This window comes from Crinia signifera, chromosome 5, assembly GCF_055691185.1.
Source record: "Crinia signifera chromosome 5, ASM5569118v1, whole genome shotgun sequence".
Lineage (NCBI taxonomy): Eukaryota > Metazoa > Chordata > Amphibia > Anura > Myobatrachidae > Crinia > Crinia signifera.
Window position 1 is genome coordinate 132,742,999 of NC_139221.1, and position 21,872 is coordinate 132,764,870.

At 40.9% G+C, this 21,872-nt stretch overlaps 1 protein-coding gene across 3 annotated transcripts in view; it reads right to left on the reverse strand.

Annotated features, from left to right (window-relative positions):
• Nucleotides 1-21,872, reverse strand: part of CDH20 (cadherin 20) — a 417,999-nt gene that overhangs the window by 231,239 nt on the left and 164,888 nt on the right. For 2 of the 3 annotated variants that reach the window (XM_083188069.1, XM_083188070.1), the window contains exons 2-3: nucleotides 17,330-17,356; nucleotides 10,584-10,610 (exon numbers count right to left, since the gene is read on the reverse strand). The gene's annotated coding sequence lies outside the window, so the exon portion shown is untranslated. The remainder of the gene's footprint in view (nucleotides 1-10,583; nucleotides 10,611-17,329; nucleotides 17,357-21,872) is intronic. The other variant, XM_083188071.1, reaches the window with a different exon arrangement.

Genomic DNA, 21,872 nt, shown 5'->3' on the forward strand with positions numbered 1-21,872 from the left:
ACTAATTCATATTCATTGAGTGAAGCCCAACATATCCGGACACCATGCAGTGAGGAAAACAGGGGTTCCTGTGAGGTCATACCCCCTACCAATTAGATCATGCCCTTGTCCTCAAGGCCACACACCCTTTTTCTGCGAAGCACTGTCAGCACCATGACAGGTGTCTTTAAAGGTAGGAATGCCACTGAAGGTATCTTAATCTTTTTGGTATACATCTGATTCGTACCAGGACTAAACATTTCATACTGCATTTTGATTCAGCAATCTAGATAATACTATTTTTCAATTCTTTGTCTACACCTTCAGTTATTGCTAATGAAATATTTGAATAAGATGTACAGTACATCAATTACTTCTGTTTATACCAAGCAGTTACGTCCTGTTCTGAAACCAGCGATCCTCACTGTTTAACCCCCTCGCCGGCCACTCACCTTATTTTATGTTCCAGGGAAATCCTCGCAGTCACAGGACAGCGAGTATTCCCCCAAACTGCGAGACAATCAGCTAATGCAGGGAGCCCACTGCATTTACTTGCAGGTCTTGCTGCTTCTGCACCCGCATACGCCATTTCCCCCCTCCCTCCAAGAATGGAGTGAGGGGGAATTGGCATATGCGGGGGTCAGTTGAATACTGACCGGGTGAGCGGTGACAGCGAGCAGGCAGCCCTGCTCGCTGTCATCGCTTGCACCCATCATTGAATACTACCCATAATGTAAAAGGTGTGCTTTATATAAAACAAGAAGTGTTGTCTGATGAAATACAAAGGGTTACATTTTTTAAGATTCACTTTAGAGAAAGCATTAGAAAAAATAATGTTCCTAAAAAATTAGTTTAATTTGTGCAACTACAATTGTTTTTTACCAGGGGTGTGTGTGTTCATTCTTTTGGGGGCCATTGTGTATTTTTTTTCTCTGTGCAGGCCATTAAGTGTATTTATTTTCATGTGGGGACCAGAATGTGTTTTCTCTCCTTAGGGGACCATTGTGAGTTTAATTTTCCTGTGGAGGCCAATATTTGTGTATTTTTTTTCCTGTGGGTGCCAATGTGTGGGGTTTTTTTTCACTATGGGGCAATATGTGTATTTGTCCTCATGGGGCAAATGTGTATTTTTCTTTTACTATTGGAGTCAATGTGTATTTTGTTTCCTGTGGGGTTGATTGTGTTTTACTTTTTTTGTGGAGGCCATTGGATTTGTGTTTTTTCCTGTGGAGGGATGTACTGTATGTGTGTGTTTCTTGTGGGAGCCTATATGTTTTTTCCCTTCAGGGCTAATGGCAATCAGTATCTGGGATTTTTTTTCCCCTGAAGGTTTCTGTTTATTTTTTTTTAAATGTGGGGGCCAATGTGTGTGATTTTTGTTTCCTGTGGGGGCCATTGTGTATGTTTTTTTTCCTAAGGTAAGGATATGTGTGTTTTTTGTATATTATTATTATTTTTTTTTTTAATTATTATTATTCATAGCCCACTGCGAGCCCGCATGTGGGGATTTACCTATCGCCTGCAGTCTTCGGCTGTCTGTCTCCCGCTGTCTGTGCTTGTATTGCACTAGCTATACAGATACCAGTGATTGCTTAGTAATGGTCGTGCCCACAGCTAGTTCAGCCTGTATCTTGACCTTCTAGCAGCTGCGTTAAAACTGTATCCACAGTGCTCCCCGGTCATCAGAGGGCTGACTCGTGGGGATTGGTTATGACTAGCACTAGCAGATCTGAAGTAAGCTGCCACCCGTCAAACGTCAGTGTCCTGTAGTTAAGCTCAATGGCTAGGCACGTCGGAAGGTGGCTGGTGCCGAAGACCGTACCTGATGATATCCCCTACCCTAATAAGGGCTGTGGAATAGCGTCAGAGACACACAATCGATAAATGCATTCCTAATATGAAAAATAATAAAGTGAGAGAGAGCTGAATCTGCTTGAGCACCGCTAGCCGGCACGCGCTTCGCAGGTCAGCTTCTTCAGGGCCAACCAGACATCAGCTGTGACAGGTTCTTTATACCCATTTGTGTCCATGTCCACCAATCAGAGAGCGCACATCACGGAGCTGCTACTACGGAGTGCAGGAGGCTCAGATCGCCGTCTATATTGATCGGCGTGTTTTTGACAGATATATTGGTCTTTGACCAAAAACACATTTCTCTGGAGGACAAAACTATTGAAATTGAGCATACACACTGCAATCTTACTAATATCTGAAGGATATAGAACATTGTTTGGTCATATGCAATGTACTGTATTGTCGCACCTGTACACACAAGAACAACCTTCATGGCACTTTAGGGAGTGGCATGAAGGTGACATGAGATTGGTCCAACTTATTGTTTGTTATCCAGTTTGCTGTACACACTGCATGATAGGCACCAAATCTCTAGCAATATTTCTAGTTTGATGTGCAGCACATCAAACCTGGCAACATGGCATACAACAGTGGGAGTCCACAAATTGAAAACACACACTTAGTGATGCAGGCGATATGCCAGTGCTATCTGCCTGATTAGATGGTATATCGCTCACTGTGTGAAAACCAGCTTTAGTGTTTCTTAATCATATCAATGTCAAACAATGGATCATTTCAATTGTAAGTTACCATTGTAAATGGACTGGATGCATTCCTAGGAATAAATGGCCTTTCCAGATGCAATCAGGGCCGTTGGCTTGTAGGCAACCTAGCCAAAACTTCTACCTACTGCCCCCTTGACCCCACGCTGCCACCAATACCCACTTTAATGCCTCTCAAGTGAAAGTTTGGTGGTGGTAGAGCTAGTCCTGGATGCAATAATTAGTATGCACTATTGGAGAGTAAATTAATTTGTATAGCATTAATTATTAGAATTATTTTTTCTACAGGAAATATATATTAGCATATACTTTTCTGGAGAGTTATTCTACCTTGCTCAAGTGCAACATATGGTACAGTATCGGATTAAAATAAGATATTAAATAAGATAAGGCCCATACTGTACCTTTATTGACATTTTGTCTTTTTTCATCATTTTGTAGTATGCAATTTAAAAAGAGTAGAACCTTCATTTCTAAAGAAAATACATTTCCTTCACAATAGTTTTTCACACTTTTATGACAAACTCATATTGAACTGTAAATAAAAATATGCTATTAAATGCATAAAAAATATAGGGAGCACATTTTTTGTATTGATTAGCATTACTGTCTGAAAGATGTCTTCAGTTCAATTTGCACCAAGGCCTTCATTGTGTGAAGTTTGTATTTTTCCCCATGGGTTTATCCAGGTTCTCCATTTTTCTCCAACATTCCAAAATTTTCTGGTAGGTTAATTGGAAATAGGATCTGAGAAAAATGACTCCTAGGGTTTGCATGTTCTTAAATGTTATACATGTATCACAGCTGTGTATGGCCACCTGCCCCCCCCCCCCCCACCAAGCCACCCAAGACCTTCATGTATTGCATGCGTTCTGTTCACATGCAATGTATCGCATATATCCGTGTTCCCTGCTGACAGGAGGGGGGGGGGAAGGTTAGACGGGCAGCAGGTCTGACCTCTGGCTCAAGTCCAATATGCACTGTAGGGCATCAAACACATTCGATTCGATTTACATGTCTTGACCCAACCCAACATACTTTCAATCGGGATACTGGAAGTCAGGATTCCAGCATCAGCATCTCCATCAATGTCAGTGTTTTGCTACAGTCTTCTGTTTGCGAATAGGGATTATGGCATAAGTATTTTGACTGCTGGGATCCTGACCACCACGATGCTAACCGCATCCTTAGCAGTGTACTCAGTGCATATTTTATAGATTTGCTATGCACAGGTGTATTTACAGATTGAGTATCCCGTATCCAAAATGCTCGGGACCAGGAGAATTTTGGATAACGGATTATTCCGTATTTCGGAATATTTTAATATTTCAATGATGTATTTTGAAGTATCTTGCATTTATGCTGTATAAACACATAAAATAAACACAAATATATTTTATTACCACATAAAATACACATAAATATATTTTATTTGTTCAAAAAACAAGGTTTCAAAACATGAAACAAAATTTGTGTACTATCTCAGATAGTAAATTTGAATGCCAAGCAATCATTGTCAGCACATATTTAGTGCCAGTTACATATCCTGTCCTCAGTAGTGCTGTTACAAATGTCCCCAGTGAGTTTTTAGCAAAAAAAAATTTTTTTTCCCACTTTCTGAAAAGTATGGTTTTCGGAATAATTCGGATAACGGATATTCGGATACGGGATACTCAACCTGTATCACTTACTTACACATTTAAAAAAGACACACGTGGTTTTAATTACAGTAGATTGTTTGTGCTACTGAAAGCTGTAAAACATGCAGCTCTAGTAAGATAGTTTTATATACTACTGTGATTGTTTATATATAGTGCACTCCTCAATTAGAGCATTTCGCTCCATTTGGAATTTATGTGAAGATTACCATGCCTTAAAAAACACATGTGAAACATCAATGAATATAGACTATGTTTTACACTGATGGAGAGAATTCCAGGGATTGAATAACAATCATCAAAATAATAGCTTCATGTTCTGGGAAGTAGTTCAGCCTGTAATGCTCGGAAAAATAACACCCATGTATAATAAGCAGATAAAGGTTAATGAACATCATCCTAGAGCCAGCGAGAAACTCAATAATTATATAAAACCCTAAATCAGAAATATTTCTTCGGAAAACAAAGCAATTTTAATTAAGGTAAGAAAGACTAGTATATTCACTGACACAGCTTGCACTTTTTCCTTTTTTAAGTAATCCATCCCTATAGATAAGTGTTCACATAATTTGAATTCATTGTCATTAAACATTAAATTATACAAGGTTTGAATACTGGAATCTGTTCAGATAATAATTTGACAATTAACTTTGATATATACAGTATATATAGTGTTTTTTCTCTGATAGGATTTAAGGTTCTTAACAGATAGAATGAATATACTGTAATACAGTTTAGAACAATGTACAGAAAAGCTTTTCAGAAACTACAGAGAGCAGGTACTTAGAGTATCTAGTTTAAAATTCCTTTCTGGGACAAGTCCAGACATGAGACCCTTGTATAATCTTCAGGGGGAGGGGCCAGGTGTCTACATCCATTGGCCCCACCCACAACATTGGGGAAGTGCTGCTTATCATGGGTCCGTGGCTAGGCGCTAAAATGATGTGAATTACATCTTTTAGACCTGCATCCCCACATGGTGCCAGAATTCCACTGTCAAACTCTATATCCAGACCACTTTTTTTGGGGGGGGGGGGGGACATACATACTAAAGGGACATTAATAAAATGCTTGAGTAAAAAGGAAAGTCTTGTGTTTTTTTTTTAAAGGAATCTAAAGCATGCTCGCAAACTGTAAGGGAAAGCGATTTCCATAGTGTCAAAACAATATGTCTGAAAGCTTGACCATCAGATGAATATTCTAGGTACCGTTAATTGTCCTTCATCTACAGATCACAGTGATCAAGCAGGGCAGTCCCTGATCAAGTAGTACTTTGAGAATCAGTAAGCCAATCTTGCCATCTTACAGGAAGCCAGTGAAAGGAGTAGAGAGTTGGTGGTATGTGGCTGGAACAGTGCTGGTTGGTTAACAGTCTGGCAGTGGTGTTTTTCACCAGCTGTTTGTGGTACAATTCTTTTGCTCGTAAACCAAGCTAGAGGGCACTGCAGAAGTCTGATCAAGATGACACAAATGCATGTATGATTTTTGGCAGATCTTTAGAGGGAATTAAGTGTTTGATTCTGGCTATGTTCCTCCGATGACAATATAATGCTCCTTTATAAAAATAAAATGCTACTTTAAAAAAATCAGGATGTTGTTAGAAAGTATAGTGATAAAGTAATATATAACATTCTTGACATATCATCTTTAACCAAGACAAGGGTGAACTTGAAATTAATAGTTCTTAAAGACATAAAAATGCATTAAATGGTAATCCTAATCATTACTATAGCCAAGCCCTTAAATACAAGTACACATAGCAAGTCGGATTTTCAGCATTTCTTACTGTGTAACAGATGGAGTAATTACTGACATTGCATATAAAAGATGAAAAGAGTTCAACACAATAAGGACAATGGAGCATCCGCTGATTACTCTAAATCTTGCACTACTTAGGATTTCTTTAAAATAAAAGTACTGTATGCAGGGCCGGTGCTAGGCACCGGAGCGCCCCAGGCGGGGGCGACCCGGCGCCCACCCTCTCCACCGGAGGGGGGGCTTTGCGATGCCGCGCCGCTACAGGGGTGGGAGTGATGCGGTCACTTCACTGGGGGAGTGGTGGCTTGGGTTGCCGGGTGCGATGCGGCCGCTGTTGCTGCATCGCTCCACTTCGGGGTTGAGGCGGCAGGTGGGTGGGCGGGATGCCGCCAAGTCATTCCACCGGGGGGAGGGGGGCAATGCGGTGGTGGCCGCCGAAGTTGCTAAGGGGGGGGGGGGGAGTGACAGCAGCCACTCACCTTAATCCGTGGGGGTCCCTGTGCACAACGGCGGTGTTGGGGTGGCAGGTGGGCGGCCGGGATGCCGCCAAGTCATTCCACTGGGGGGGAAGGGGGGTCCCTGCTCCCGACTACCACCCTCCAGTGGCCCTGACTGTATGTACCCTTTGTTACTGTATTTACTTCATGATAATTACTGACAGATTAAATCATCAATGCATGATTAAATGCAGATCTAAAATCAAACATGTAAGGGTGGTTTTGCCAAATTAGAACCAAAACACAACATTAATACAGATCCAAAATCAAGATACAGGGGTCAGCATACATGTCTAAAGCAGGTATATGTAACCAATATCTCTGAATTATATTATCATGTAGTGTTCAAGATTGGTTACTAATACCATTCAGTGAGCTGGGGGAAACAATGTATTTTTTTACTTACTCAGTATAAACCCCTCCCTTGCATACACCTGAGTGGTATTACTAAACTAATTGTGCATCTACCACTATCCATATGTATGTTGTGAGAGGCAAAAAGAAGCCTGCATAAGGAGGAGATGCCTGATATGCCACATGGAGTAGTCTGGGGTTGCTCCAAGGTAGGCAGCTCTTAGTTTAGGAGCCATTATCATGTGGCTTCTTGCTGGTTAATCGTAGACCCAATTTAGGGTAATGGTGGTGTGTGGTGCGGTGCCCCTGGACTGGTTGAGCTGGGTGGCTCTAGTGCGGCACACCCTTACATTCTATTAACACTTTTTTTATTTTCCTCACTAACACTATTTCTTTAACATTTTAATTACACTTCATTTTTTATTTTATTTTTCTCTTTCTCTATACATAGCTTCGGCTTCTTCTAACATCACTAACATTTATTAACACTATAGTATTTCACTGGTATGCGGCTCTGGGCTTCCTAGCTTATGCTAGTTTTTTGGGGTGCCGCACCCTTCACCTAGATTTAGCGCTAGGGGTCCCCAATATACAGAGAAGCCTTGACGTTACTTGGAGGCATATCATACACCTGCGCAGGTATATGTAACCAATAACTAGTTCACCATCTACCACTATCCATATACATGTCTAAAGCCCCATACAAATTAGGCAATATTGTAAACAATATCGCTTAGAAAGGGACTTCTGAGCGATATTGTTCACAATATAATCTAGAGTGTACACTCAATATCCTTAACGATGCAGGCTCCCACCAGTGGTGGATTAAGCACGGGGCGACAAGGGCGGTGGCCCTGGGGCCCCCACACATTTAGGAGCCCCCACACCAGCACTGCTGCCAGTGTGGGGCTCCTGTCGCCCCGTTCTTGGGCAGCGCAGGCAGGAGGTCCTTGCAGCGGTCTGGGCAGTCAGTGCCGTGAATGGGAAGTCAGCGGCGGGGTCCATGCGGCGGGTGGAAACTAGTAGCCAATACTGCTACTAGTTCCCATCTGCTACAGGTACCCAGACAATGACTTCTCATACACTGCAGGGACCCTGGCCCGGCGCTGCCGATGATTGCCCAGACCGCTGCAGAGACCCTCTACCCGCCTGACCAGGTACCGTACCAGCCTCATCTGGGGGGGGGGGTTGTCTGGGTGGGGGAACAGGGGGGGTGTCTGTGGGGGCCCCCACAATTTGGTTGTCCAGGGCCCCCACAGACCTTAATCCGCCACTGGCTCCCACGCATAGTTAATTATGATTGATGTCTTCCAAACATACAGGTCAATTTGGCAATTTAGCTAAGCGACCTGCATGTTTAGCGGTCCCAGTGATGTCACTAAACAATATCGGCAGCTGATATCATTCAGTGTGTACGGACAATATTGGATGCAGAAGATATGATTAACTACAGTATATTGGCCACGGCCCCTGTCAGCTAGTGTGTATGAGACTTAATATTAATATATATATATATAAGCATGTTTGAACCTTAGAGTATTACCAGTTAAATACAGTTATGTCCACATATGTCTATCATCACATCACGTTAAATACTGTAGCTACATTTAGTGCATAATGGGTTTTTATATTTACAGTAACCTTATTTGGTACATAATAGAGTTTAATTTATTATGGACTTTTAATATATGTGTCTTAATCTGCTGCTTTATACAGTACATTTGCGACAATACAAAAACACTAATCCTAAAAACGTAATACTCTATTACTCTATTAGCAGTGGCTGATTGTACCCTATGGCAGGAAGGGGGCTGCCGCCGTATTTTATGGGCTGCCGCATAGCAGCCCATAGAGGCATCCCGGAGGGAGAGAACACCTCCAAGTGTGACTGCCTTGGGTGACTGGCAGGTCGGGTTTCCAATAGTCAGACTGCATCTGACTTCACTACAGTGGCAGATTTTACCTGGGGGGGGGGGGTTTCCAGTCCTACAGCACATAGGTAAAACACCCCCACTGCATTTTAGTGACTTACTGTAGAAAATTATTGCCAAATCAATATGTTAAATTTATAAACATGATTTGGATAATTTGGAATTTGAAGTGTTCTGATCGTGGCTCCCTAGAAAGGGTAGTTAAGGATGCAGAAAAAAATCATTTGCCAACCCTTGCCTAGGATGGCAGATATTTTTGCAAAAAGGCATAAAGTTAAGGCTAATAAAATTATTAAACATCCAAGACATCCTTGTTATTCTCTTTTCTTCCTGTTATCCTCTGGGAAACGTTATAGATGTTTAGGTTGCCGTATTAGATGGCTGCGTAAAAAAAAAAATACTGCTCTGTTATTTTAAGTTTCAATTTGTAGTGTCTGAATTGAGAGTGCTCCTCTTTCTTCTTTGGAATTTTACTTATGCACTTTTTTAATGTTGTAGTGACAATAAAATGATTTGATTTAATTGATTTGAAAAGGGAAAAGTTAGAAATGCTGTAGGAATTACTTGTTCCACTCACTGTTATGGTAGTCTGCTACTCTATGCCTCTTCCTAAATACAGTAGTTGATGCACTATTAGATACATATACAATGTTATTAAGCAAGTCTAAGCAAACAAGCTTTGTTAGGCGACAATAGCAAGGCAAGGCAGATAATGTAACAGTATATGGACCTAACACACATAAGGATATCAGGTATTGTGCTAAAACAAAAGCAGTTAATGAATGTAGAGAACCAAAAAAAAGCTACACAACCCCCCAAATACCCTTAAAATATCTTCAGGCAAATACACATACCCCTTTTGCGCCATCAATTCCTCTACATGCCACCATACTTACATCAGACCCTTGTGCCTATTTTGTCAATTCCATATTTATGCTATCAGGCCTCTCTAAATGCCCTATATATGTTATCAGATCCCTTAACCTGCTCCATTTATTAACTGCATGTCCTCATACCCATTTTATATCATCTGCCTCTATACATTTACTATGTAAATATACGTGAGCAGACATTTTATGCCTTCAGGCTCCTCCAGGTGCCTTTTTTTATGTCATCATAACCCTCCAGTAGCTAATTTTATTCAATCTGGCCCCCTAAATCCCTCAGTAATGTCATCATACCTTTCCATTTGCTTTGTTTTGCTATCAGAAACCTCCATATACCCTGTTTATTTAGTGTGATCTTTCCACATGAACCATTTATGACATCAGCCTTCTTACCATGCCCCTTTTATGCCATCTACGTATCCACATGAACCTTTAATGCCATCAGACCCTTCCAGATGCCTCATGTATGTCATCAGACCTCTCTAGATGCCCCACCCTAAGGAAGTTCTGGTCAGAGCTCTCCTTCCCAAACCCTGTGGTCCCATCCCCTAATGGTGATATGATGGTTTAGGCGGCCAACACAGGATGCTGCCTATTTGTATGCCTGGCAGAAGATATACTGTACATCTAAAAACTAGCATACTTATAAACACAAACAACTCTGCAACCTACTGATTTATTTTATCAACTGTAATAAAGAATAATTTCAATCCCATTTCTGCAATCAGTGTCTGCTGATCTCGACGCTTATCCTGGTTTGGGCTGCTACAGTGTATTCAGATGTACGCCCTGCACACATTATGCAACCACCTATATTTTCAAACTATAAAATCCACAAAAAATTTCATCTTAATAAATTTGACATTTTGGCACATTTTCAACTGAGATGCAACTTCATTTGTTATGCTAATTTTATTAGTTAAATTATTATTATAGCTCTTACCTTTTCTAGTGGACCTTGACTCTTTACCTGAAAATGAAGAAATAAAGAGTTTAGTGTAAGTATTTAGATTAGATTCAATAAACAAGTGAACAATATGAGAAAAATATTGTGCCTAAAATATTTGGCTCATCACCGTCCTAACTAATGTGATATGAATTCCATATCAGTCAGTGAACACGAGAATTTGTTAAATTGAATTGGGGACTTTTATGCAATATTTCAACAACTGCGAAAGGTTGACAAGATGCTGCATCAAGCCAAGCAAACGCATCCAGATGCATAATTTATTAACTTGTCTTGTACAGAAATATCCCTTGCTGTTCCACAACCGTTTTAAAGGTTTATCAAAGGTATAAAAGCAAATTTCAAAACACACAATGTAGCATTTCCAGTGGGAATTGTAAACTGCAAAGATGTCAAAAAACAAGTTAATTGTTATTATATAAGTACAGATTTTAAATTTGAATGAAGGAGCAAACAAATTGTATTCATATATTTATTGTTTTGTAAATGACATATATACATTTTTAGCTTATAATATATTTAGATTTTTAGTTTTTATTGCATATGTAGTCACTGTGATCTTGAACACCATTGATTTATGTCAATTGGCGTTGTTATAGTGCAGGTGAATTTACATAATATGAATTGGAATCTTGGCACCAGTCACTGGTTTTGGGATATTTTCAAACATCTTCCTTGCACTAAATCTGCAGTATCATACAGACAGTCTACACTATGGAATCTGTAAATACTTGTTTGCATCCTGGAGCCGCCATAAAGGTGGAACTGTCGGGACAGAAATTCCAGGCCCAGACAGAGAGGGGCAACAACATATCGCGACAGACAACCAGAAGCATGTCAAATGATCCGTGATCTCATCTATGCATTTCTGCCCTGAACACCTCAGGTCCAGGCATTCTCTGCCATTTATACTGTCTGTGTTTTGGCAGTGTATAGTCTGTATGTTGTAATTATAGTATTATATCTTCATATCACCATAGGGATCACATAGCACATAGTAATGTATCCTGCAGTATATAGTGTAATTACTTTATTATACCATCACATTATTGTATTAAACCTTGAATATAGACAGATACTGTATTCTAATGCTGTGTACACACGGTGAGATTCCCTTGCTATTCGACTTAAGATTTGATTGCTATGCAATCATTGCTAACTCTGTACTATTTACATACAATCCATGCAATCTACATTTGATTTGCACTATATAGTCATTGCTGCCCTGTCTATCTGGGTTTCGATTTGTGCTTTTCAAATTACATGACACTAAAGAGCCAGTTATGCCACAGAAGCCCCCCTTACACAATCCACTGTTTTTCCTGCACAGAGGGCACATCATTGTTGGTGGTAGAGTGTCCACCCATTGCGGTATATATTTTATAAATATGTATATATATATATATATATATATACTGCTCCTTTGAGTAAAAAGGAAAGTCTTGTGTTTTTTTTTTAAAGGAATCTAAAGCATGCTCGCAAACTGTAAGGGAAAGCGATTTCCATAGTGTCAAAACAATATGTCTGAAAGCTTGACCATCAGATGAATATTCTAGGTACCGTTAATTGTCCTTCATCTACAGATCACAGTGATCAAGCAGGGCAGTCCCTGATCAAGTAGTACTTTGAGAATCAGTAAGCCAATCTTGCCATCTTACAGGAAGCCAGTGAAAGGAGTAGAGAGTTGGTGGTATGTGGCTGGAACAGTGCTGGTTGGTTAACAGTCTGGCAGTGGTGTTTTTCACCAGCTGTTTGTGGTACAATTCTTTTGCTCGTAAACCAAGCTAGAGGGCACTGCAGAAGTCTGATCAAGATGACACAAATGCATGTATGATTTTTGGCAGATCTTTAGAGGGAATTAAGTGTTTGATTCTGGCTATGTTCCTCCGATGACAATATAATGCTCCTTTATAAAAATAAAATGCTACTTTAAAAAAATCAGGATGTTGTTAGAAAGTATAGTGATAAAGTAATATATAACATTCTTGACATATCATCTTTAACCAAGACAAGGGTGAACTTGAAATTAATAGTTCTTAAAGACATAAAAATGCATTAAATGGTAATCCTAATCATTACTATAGCCAAGCCCTTAAATACAAGTACACATAGCAAGTCGGATTTTCAGCATTTCTTACTGTGTAACAGATGGAGTAATTACTGACATTGCATATAAAAGATGAAAAGAGTTCAACACAATAAGGACAATGGAGCATCCGCTGATTACTCTAAATCTTGCACTACTTAGGATTTCTTTAAAATAAAAGTACTGTATGCAGGGCCGGTGCTAGGCACCGGAGCGCCCCAGGCGGGGGCGACCCGGCGCCCACCCTCTCCACCGGAGGGGGGGCTTTGCGATGCCGCGCCGCTACAGGGGTGGGAGTGATGCGGTCACTTCACTGGGGGAGTGGTGGCTTGGGTTGCCGGGTGCGATGCGGCCGCTGTTGCTGCATCGCTCCACTTCGGGGTTGAGGCGGCAGGTGGGTGGGCGGGATGCCGCCAAGTCATTCCACCGGGGGGAGGGGGGCAATGCGGTGGTGGCCGCCGAAGTTGCTAAGGGGGGGGGGGGGAGTGACAGCAGCCACTCACCTTAATCCGTGGGGGTCCCTGTGCACAACGGCGGTGTTGGGGTGGCAGGTGGGCGGCCGGGATGCCGCCAAGTCATTCCACTGGGGGGGAAGGGGGGTCCCTGCTCCCGACTACCACCCTCCAGTGGCCCTGACTGTATGTACCCTTTGTTACTGTATTTACTTCATGATAATTACTGACAGATTAAATCATCAATGCATGATTAAATGCAGATCTAAAATCAAACATGTAAGGGTGGTTTTGCCAAATTAGAACCAAAACACAACATTAATACAGATCCAAAATCAAGATACAGGGGTCAGCATACATGTCTAAAGCAGGTATATGTAACCAATATCTCTGAATTATATTATCATGTAGTGTTCAAGATTGGTTACTAATACCATTCAGTGAGCTGGGGGAAACAATGTATTTTTTTACTTACTCAGTATAAACCCCTCCCTTGCATACACCTGAGTGGTATTACTAAACTAATTGTGCATCTACCACTATCCATATGTATGTTGTGAGAGGCAAAAAGAAGCCTGCATAAGGAGGAGATGCCTGATATGCCACATGGAGTAGTCTGGGGTTGCTCCAAGGTAGGCAGCTCTTAGTTTAGGAGCCATTATCATGTGGCTTCTTGCTGGTTAATCGTAGACCCAATTTAGGGTAATGGTGGTGTGTGGTGCGGTGCCCCTGGACTGGTTGAGCTGGGTGGCTCTAGTGCGGCACACCCTTACATTCTATTAACACTTTTTTTATTTTCCTCACTAACACTATTTCTTTAACATTTTAATTACACTTCATTTTTTATTTTATTTTTCTCTTTCTCTATACATAGCTTCGGCTTCTTCTAACATCACTAACATTTATTAACACTATAGTATTTCACTGGTATGCGGCTCTGGGCTTCCTAGCTTATGCTAGTTTTTTGGGGTGCCGCACCCTTCACCTAGATTTAGCGCTAGGGGTCCCCAATATACAGAGAAGCCTTGACGTTACTTGGAGGCATATCATACACCTGCGCAGGTATATGTAACCAATAACTAGTTCACCATCTACCACTATCCATATACATGTCTAAAGCCCCATACAAATTAGGCAATATTGTAAACAATATCGCTTAGAAAGGGACTTCTGAGCGATATTGTTCACAATATAATCTAGAGTGTACACTCAATATCCTTAACGATGCAGGCTCCCACCAGTGGTGGATTAAGCACGGGGCGACAAGGGCGGTGGCCCTGGGGCCCCCACACATTTAGGAGCCCCCACACCAGCACTGCTGCCAGTGTGGGGCTCCTGTCGCCCCGTTCTTGGGCAGCGCAGGCAGGAGGTCCTTGCAGCGGTCTGGGCAGTCAGTGCCGTGAATGGGAAGTCAGCGGCGGGGTCCATGCGGCGGGTGGAAACTAGTAGCCAATACTGCTACTAGTTCCCATCTGCTACAGGTACCCAGACAATGACTTCTCATACACTGCAGGGACCCTGGCCCGGCGCTGCCGATGATTGCCCAGACCGCTGCAGAGACCCTCTACCCGCCTGACCAGGTACCGTACCAGCCTCATCTGGGGGGGGGGGTTGTCTGGGTGGGGGAACAGGGGGGGTGTCTGTGGGGGCCCCCACAATTTGGTTGTCCAGGGCCCCCACAGACCTTAATCCGCCACTGGCTCCCACGCATAGTTAATTATGATTGATGTCTTCCAAACATACAGGTCAATTTGGCAATTTAGCTAAGCGACCTGCATGTTTAGCGGTCCCAGTGATGTCACTAAACAATATCGGCAGCTGATATCATTCAGTGTGTACGGACAATATTGGATGCAGAAGATATGATTAACTACAGTATATTGGCCACGGCCCCTGTCAGCTAGTGTGTATGAGACTTAATATTAATATATATATATATAAGCATGTTTGAACCTTAGAGTATTACCAGTTAAATACAGTTATGTCCACATATGTCTATCATCACATCACGTTAAATACTGTAGCTACATTTAGTGCATAATGGGTTTTTATATTTACAGTAACCTTATTTGGTACATAATAGAGTTTAATTTATTATGGACTTTTAATATATGTGTCTTAATCTGCTGCTTTATACAGTACATTTGCGACAATACAAAAACACTAATCCTAAAAACGTAATACTCTATTACTCTATTAGCAGTGGCTGATTGTACCCTATGGCAGGAAGGGGGCTGCCGCCGTATTTTATGGGCTGCCGCATAGCAGCCCATAGAGGCATCCCGGAGGGAGAGAACACCTCCAAGTGTGACTGCCTTGGGTGACTGGCAGGTCGGGTTTCCAATAGTCAGACTGCATCTGACTTCACTACAGTGGCAGATTTTACCTGGGGGGGGGGGGTTTCCAGTCCTACAGCACATAGGTAAAACACCCCCACTGCATTTTAGTGACTTACTGTAGAAAATTATTGCCAAATCAATATGTTAAATTTATAAACATGATTTGGATAATTTGGAATTTGAAGTGTTCTGATCGTGGCTCCCTAGAAAGGGTAGTTAAGGATGCAGAAAAAAATCATTTGCCAACCCTTGCCTAGGATGGCAGATATTTTTGCAAAAAGGCATAAAGTTAAGGCTAATAAAATTATTAAACATCCAAGACATCCTTGTTATTCTCTTTTCTTCCTGTTATCCTCTGGGAAACGTTATAGATGTTTAGGTTGCCGTATTAGATGGCTGCGTAAAAAAAAAAATACTGCTCTGTTATTTTAAGTTTCAATTTGTAGTGTCTGAATTGAGAGTGCTCCTCTTTCTTCTTTGGAATTTTACTTATGCACTTTTTTAATGTTGTAGTGACAATAAAATGATTTGATTTAATTGATTTGAAAAGGGAAAAGTTAGAAATGCTGTAGGAATTACTTGTTCCACTCACTGTTATGGTAGTCTGCTACTCTATGCCTCTTCCTAAATACAGTAGTTGATGCACTATTAGATACATATACAATGTTATTAAGCAAGTCTAAGCAAACAAGCTTTGTTAGGCGACAATAGCAAGGCAAGGCAGATAATGTAACAGTATATGGACCTAACACACATAAGGATATCAGGTATTGTGCTAAAACAAAAGCAGTTAATGAATGTAGAGAACCAAAAAAAAGCTACACAACCCCCCAAATACCCTTAAAATATCTTCAGGCAAATACACATACCCCTTTTGCGCCATCAATTCCTCTACATGCCACCATACTTACATCAGACCCTTGTGCCTATTTTGTCAATTCCATATTTATGCTATCAGGCCTCTCTAAATGCCCTATATATGTTATCAGATCCCTTAACCTGCTCCATTTATTAACTGCATGTCCTCATACCCATTTTATATCATCTGCCTCTATACATTTACTATGTAAATATACGTGAGCAGACATTTTATGCCTTCAGGCTCCTCCAGGTGCCTTTTTTTATGTCATCATAACCCTCCAGTAGCTAATTTTATTCAATCTGGCCCCCTAAATCCCTCAGTAATGTCATCATACCTTTCCATTTGCTTTGTTTTGCTATCAGAAACCTCCATATACCCTGTTTATTTAGTGTGATCTTTCCACATGAACCATTTATGACATCAGCCTTCTTACCATGCCCCTTTTATGCCATCTACGTATCCACATGAACCTTTAATGCCATCAGACCCTTCCAGATGCCTCATGTATGTCATCAGACCTCTCTAGATGCCCCACCCTAAGGAAGTTCTGGTCAGAGCTCTCCTTCCCAAACCCTGTGGTCCCATCCCCTAATGGTGATATGATGGTTTAGGCGGCCAACACAGGATGCTGCCTATTTGTATGCCTGGCAGAAGATATACTGTACATCTAAAAACTAGCATACTTATAAACACAAACAACTCTGCAACCTACTGATTTATTTTATCAACTGTAATAAAGAATAATTTCAATCCCATTTCTGCAATCAGTGTCTGCTGATCTCGACGCTTATCCTGGTTTGGGCTGCTACAGTGTATTCAGATGTACGCCCTGCACACATTATGCAACCACCTATATTTTCAAACTATAAAATCCACAAAAAATTTCATCTTAATAAATTTGACATTTTGGCACATTTTCAACTGAGATGCAACTTCATTTGTTATGCTAATTTTATTAGTTAAATTATTATTATAGCTCTTACCTTTTCTAGTGGACCTTGACTCTTTACCTGAAAATGAAGAAATAAAGAGTTTAGTGTAAGTATTTAGATTAGATTCAATAAACAAGTGAACAATATGAGAAAAATATTGTGCCTAAAATATTTGGCTCATCACCGTCCTAACTAATGTGATATGAATTCCATATCAGTCAGTGAACACGAGAATTTGTTAAATTGAATTGGGGACTTTTATGCAATATTTCAACAACTGCGAAAGGTTGACAAGATGCTGCATCAAGCCAAGCAAACGCATCCAGATGCATAATTTATTAACTTGTCTTGTACAGAAATATCCCTTGCTGTTCCACAACCGTTTTAAAGGTTTATCAAAGGTATAAAAGCAAATTTCAAAACACACAATGTAGCATTTCCAGTGGGAATTGTAAACTGCAAAGATGTCAAAAAACAAGTTAATTGTTATTATATAAGTACAGATTTTAAATTTGAATGAAGGAGCAAACAAATTGTATTCATATATTTATTGTTTTGTAAATGACATATATACATTTTTAGCTTATAATATATTTAGATTTTTAGTTTTTATTGCATATGTAGTCACTGTGATCTTGAACACCATTGATTTATGTCAATTGGCGTTGTTATAGTGCAGGTGAATTTACATAATATGAATTGGAATCTTGGCACCAGTCACTGGTTTTGGGATATTTTCAAACATCTTCCTTGCACTAAATCTGCAGTATCATACAGACAGTCTACACTATGGAATCTGTAAATACTTGTTTGCATCCTGGAGCCGCCATAAAGGTGGAACTGTCGGGACAGAAATTCCAGGCCCAGACAGAGAGGGGCAACAACATATCGCGACAGACAACCAGAAGCATGTCAAATGATCCGTGATCTCATCTATGCATTTCTGCCCTGAACACCTCAGGTCCAGGCATTCTCTGCCATTTATACTGTCTGTGTTTTGGCAGTGTATAGTCTGTATGTTGTAATTATAGTATTATATCTTCATATCACCATAGGGATCACATAGCACATAGTAATGTATCCTGCAGTATATAGTGTAATTACTTTATTATACCATCACATTATTGTATTAAACCTTGAATATAGACAGATACTGTATTCTAATGCTGTGTACACACGGTGAGATTCCCTTGCTATTCGACTTAAGATTTGATTGCTATGCAATCATTGCTAACTCTGTACTATTTACATACAATCCATGCAATCTACATTTGATTTGCACTATATAGTCATTGCTGCCCTGTCTATCTGGGTTTCGATTTGTGCTTTTCAAATTACATGACACTAAAGAGCCAGTTATGCCACAGAAGCCCCCCTTACACAATCCACTGTTTTTCCTGCACAGAGGGCACATCATTGTTGGTGGTAGAGTGTCCACCCATTGCGGTATATATTTTATAAATATGTATATATATATATATATATATATATATATATATACTGCTCAAAAAAATAAAGGGAACACTAAAACAACACAATGTAACTCCAAGTAAATCACACTTCTGTGAAATCAAACTGTCCACTTAGGAAGCAACACTGATTGACAATCAATTTTTCATGCTGTTGTGCAAATGGAATAGACAACAGGTGGAAATTATAGGCAATTAACAAAACACCCCCCAATAAAGGAGTTGTTCGGTAGGTGGTGACCACAGACCACTTCTGAGCTCCTATGCTTTCTGGCTGATGTTTTGGTCACTTTTGAAAGCTGGCGGTGCTTTCACTCTAGTGGTAGCATGAGACGGAGTCTACAATCCACACAAGTGGCTCAGGTAGTGCAGCTCATCCAGAATGGCACATCAATGCGAGCTGTGGCAAGAAGGTTTGCTGTGTCTGTCAGCATAGTGTCCAGAGCCTAGAGGCACTACCAGGAGACAGGCCAGTACATCAGGAGATGTGGAGGAGGCCATAGGCGATATTTATTAATTATTCCAGTCCAATGGGAAGCCGTCCGGCGGTCACGTGCGTGTTGGTCCACCTATTACACGTTCCGCCTGGCTTCAGCTATCCGGAAGCCACTTCCGCCCTAACTCCGGCATTGGTGATCACGTGTGCTGCGTCTGACGTCAGACGCGCACCACGTGACTTGATTCAGCCAATCCGTGCTGGTGTTCTCCGATACCCGGAAGTGTGTCTCCTATTCAGGGTTGTTACTGTTGCCCTGCAATCTGTATAGTACATATTCTCTCTAAAAAAATTGGTATTAATCCATAATAATTTTGAATGAATCTTGGTTATATTTTTTGTAGGGTTGTGACGTTCCATTCTAGTTTATATCGTAATGTGTGAGTTACAGTACACTGGATTCCACTGCGTTCAGTGTTAATAGGTCACTTATGGTTTATGCAGGTCCGGGTATCGTCCTGGAATCTGTATCAACTGAAATTGGATTTTTGATATATTTATTTAAGAATAAGAGGGTTATTGAGTGTTGTGCAATTTTCATTACATTTATTTGATAGTCTGGAACCGGTGAGTATGTGTCTTGGAATTTGGGTCCTAGGATAGGTTAGACACAGGGAACAGTTGCTCTGATTGATGTGTACATGTTTCCCTGCATACATTAGGCTCTGAATGGTCCTTCTTGGGGAGATGTTGCTAGGTTACCTATCCTCTTGGAGGTATATAATAGGGAGATAGGAAGGTATTGGTGTGGGAGAAAGGCTATTTTTATTCCTTTTTATTATTGGTGATTGGTGCTTTGCGTGATATTGGTGAATTTCTTTGAAGGTATTGGTATCCTCGTACATTTCGTTTGGTTGGTATTTACTAGGATTCATTTACTTATCTTGTTCACATATTCTTTTTGTTCTTATTTGCAGGTCGTTTCCATATAACGGAATTTTCCGAGAGGTAAGTATGATGTTGTGTTTTGTTCATTCCGTGTGATACAGTTATTGATTAATGTATATTTTACTGTTAGTATGTTTTTTCGCAGGTTTAATTCTGGGTAGGGAGGGTATTTTTCCAGAGAGATAGAGGGATGCTGGGAGGAGGAGATGTTATGGATGAGTGAATTCTGATTCTTACACAAAGGGCATATAGCTATTGTTCTCATTAAGCCCCTGTGGTTGGACACTGTTCATCAGAAAGATCATCTTCGTTTCCATTTTCAGTAATTCTCTATCGAGATCTCCTCCTCTTAGGTTACAGGCATGATATCTCAAAAAGTGTTTGGCAATTGGGGCGAGTGTTTTAAATCTTTCCCTGTCTCTTTGTGCATTTTTTATGCTTCCCACGTGGATATTGCCCTATAGGAAGCTAGGAGCAGCCGGGTGGCCATCAGCTTATGGCTAACGGCATGTCAACGGCTGAGAGAACATGACCGACTGCACCTCGCTGCCTTCAGACTTTAGAGTGGACATGGAGCCTGGTCACCATGGCTACAGGTGTGTCATGACAGGAGATGCATGAGGAGGAGGGAGAGAACAGTGCTGCTGCCCATGAGAGCGAGCTTTGTGGCTCAGCTGGGAAGGAAGGAGATGGCTTCTTGACTTGGCAGGGAGGGGAGTAATGAGAGCTTGAGAGGCAGCTTTCCATATTTATGCTGCTGTTGGGAAGGGGGGAGGCACAGGCGGAGAGAGAGAGAGAGAGAGAGAGAGAGAGAGAGAGAGAGAGAGAGAGAGGAGAGTCATCTCTCCACTTGCTGGTTGCGGGCAAGCAAAATAGATTTCTGTTCCACCCCCAGGAAACCTGCACTGTGTGCAAGGCACACTTACAGTAGCACACACAACCTTGAGAAAGACCGACTGAGGTAAAAATGCATTGGTGAGCAGCTGATCTGGCTGGGAGGGAGCCCGCTTGTTACCAACTATTCGTGCACCTAGCTCCTAGCCTCTCTTCTTATTTTCCCTTACCACCAGGAAACCAAATAGACACAGGGAAAACCCAAAGGGTGACCACAGTGGCAGTGTGGCACCTTAGGGAAGAGTACCAGTGTGGGAAACACAGATGTCCTACCAAGTGGGAATTCCTGTTAAACACCAGTGGATTTAAGGTGAAAACACACATCCCCAAGAGGTCCGGTGAGCTGATAATCTCCTCTTATAAAGAACTGTTTTTTATGTTATTTTTGTGGTATACATATCCTTTTTTACTGGATTGGTTTTGATCTGTTTTTTACAAATAAAGTGACTGTATTTTTAAAAATCATTTTGGATAAATTGGTTGAATCCTGCAAACCCTACAGATTTATTTAACATATTGTTCCAGCGCTGTGGTCAGCCCTTTTATGTACTTTCTTTAACATAGTTACGGCTCTGCTACAGAGTGGAAGTAAACTAACACATTGGAGATCAAGTGGCCATTAAAGGAAATGCTGTTTTTCCTCAATAGAACTTCCAAACTGCAACAGTAGTTGATTCAGAGGTATTTTGGACAATAATTATGATAGATTTAAATACATTTAAAAAATGATAGATGGAATGTAAGTGTTAGGCCTGAGCCTTCATAATAAATACTCTGATAACGTCTGCGCACTGGGTCAAGAATAACGGGCTAGCTGCTGCACTTGAAACGTCAGGATTGATACGTT